Below are 2,519 nucleotides of genomic sequence, written 5' to 3'. Positions count from 1 at the left end.
ACCAAGTAAGTGCACTTGACATCCCTAATTCCAGTTCCATTGTTACTTCTAATAACATAAGTAAGCCTAATAGTCCATGACATGAGAATTGATTCGATGTCTTCAGTCAATTAGAGGATGTATTAAACGAGTAAGTCCAGGCAAAATAAAAGCCATTTGGTTGGACTATCCTAGATCTATAGAGCTAGTTCATAGTCCTAGTTCCATTTCATCGAGTCCAGTGAGTAGAGTTTTTTTTGCACAAGTTGAGCTTACCACATCTACATGTCATCAAGTCCTAGTCTAATGGAAAGCCTAATCAACACAATGTACGCAGGAGAGACAGAGAGAGCAGAACACAAAAAACTCTATTCCAAAATAATACTCTAAAAAACTCTATACATAGGATGTGCTTAGAGAGCACTTTTATACAAGTCCATACAAACTAATGGAAGTACCGACACGTCGTACTTCAATGCTCATGAATGAGCCCTTACACTAACTCCCAAGAATATATTCCTCCACGGAATATCTATCCAACGGCCTCCCGGTTTGAGCACCGCTACGGCCTCTCGTTGCTCACCCGGTTTACGCACCGGTTTATGCACCCAATGTTGAGCTTGTATCTCAACACTCCCCCTCAAGCTCAACTTGAGGTTCCGCCTGCTCTTTCGGATTTTCATTCCGGCTTCTCCTGGCTTCACGCCTCGCTCGCGCTCCTCGACCCGTTCAATTCCGCGCACCTCGACCCTTCCTGTCGGCTTGTCGGCTCATGCGGCCTTTCTCAGCACCCTTGTTGTCGCGGTGTTTGCGCCTCTTCCACTGGGCCTTTTGTTGGTTCAGCGTCTCCGAATTGAACATTTATTCTACATGACCTCATTAGTCATGAATTGGATGCGGATTTCACTGAGGATGACGTGGACACAGTTTTAAGGCATCTTCTGAGTGTTAAGAGCCCTAGTTGGGATGGCTTAACAAATGAAGTTTTTAAGCGATATTCCAACATTTTTAAGGGGTCCTTAAGTTTGATGTTTCAACATTCTTGGGATTCTCGTCATATGCCTCAAGCTTGGAAGGTTCGTCTAATCAAAATAGTTCCAAAGGTGACATCTCCCAAATCATTTCATTAATGGAGACCTATTTCTTTGATGGTGGAGTTGATACAAAGGTCTTGGCAAATAGATTACAAAAGTATTTTCCAAAGTTGATACATCCTGCCCAATATGGTTTTGTTGCAGGGAGGAATATATTGCATAATGTGTTGAATGTTCAAATGGCCATGGATTATGCTCAAAACAATCATCAAGAATTGATTATTGTGCAATTAGATATGGAGAAAGCTTATGATCATGTTCATTGTTCCTTTGTTTCTAGTTTAATGGATACAATGTGCTTTGGACCTCATGTCTCGCCTCATATTTTTATTAGGACAAGATGCGGTGTCTCGGTAATCCTTAATGGGGGTCCCGAGTTATATTAGATATTTCCTTCACACAAGATTCATTCATGAAGGAAGCCCTCTTAGTCCATTGTTGTTTGTTGTTGTTACTCATCCCTTGTTAGTGATGTTATCAAGGTTTGCAACAAATGGTGACATTGTGGGTCTAAACCTTCCGTCTGGAGGGCAACTTGTAGCACAAGCTTTGGTTGATGATTCTTTCATGTTTCTACAAGCCTCGTGAGCAAATCTTGAGAAGGGGATGCTTGTATGGAACCAATTTGCATTGGCTTCCGGATTACATATTAATTGGAGGAAGTCTAGTCTCATATCATGTATTGAAAAGGATTTGGAATGTTTAGGATGGCAAGTATTTGTGGTGAACAAAGACTCTATTTTTTGACACTTGGGATATGCATTAGGAATGAATGTTACAAATGGTCAATTGATTGAATGGATGTCTAGCAAGTTGAGGAATAAGTTCATGTATTGGATGGCACAATCTTGGCCATTTCATGTACTTTTGAAGGTTGTACAATGTATTATGGAACCCATGATATTATATTACTTGCCATTGTTGCCATGGACAAAGAAGGCTTTGCATTCTATTTTGCAACCTCTTCAATATTTATTGTGGAAGATTATTATGTTGGCTAGGAAAGGAGAGATTGCGCTCTCAATTTAATCGTTTGGGGGTCAAAGAGGTGGGAGATATAGTTGAGGCTTTATCTCAAAGAATTTTTGAGTTTGTTGAAGCGTGATAATTATTACGCATTCCACCTAATTATCGGTTTATTTGGCAACAACTACAAAATATTCCATTGATGCAAGGTCCCTTACCTCTACAAATAGGAGAACAATCGTGGATTGATTGGTGTTTAAAGGGTCAAGCGTCGTTGCTACAAGTGACTACTAATCTTTTGTGTCATTGCTTTGCTTAGTCTCTTGGATGATTATCATCTAAGGCTAAAGAAGAATAGAGAATACACAAATTTGATCATGGGTGGTGGCAAATCTTACAAATTTGATCATCTAAGGTCTTAATTTGGAGAGTTTTGATTAGAGGATTGTATTTGGGATTAGCTCTAAAGCGTCGTGGATT

The sequence above is a fragment of the Azolla caroliniana genome, unplaced genomic scaffold (assembly GCF_043228905.1).
Source record: "Azolla caroliniana isolate FFs.n. ecotype wild unplaced genomic scaffold, voAzoCaro1.0.p SCAF_130, whole genome shotgun sequence".
Classification (NCBI taxonomy): domain Eukaryota; kingdom Viridiplantae; phylum Streptophyta; class Polypodiopsida; order Salviniales; family Salviniaceae; genus Azolla; species Azolla caroliniana.
This window is presented reverse-complemented; position numbering follows the sequence as displayed.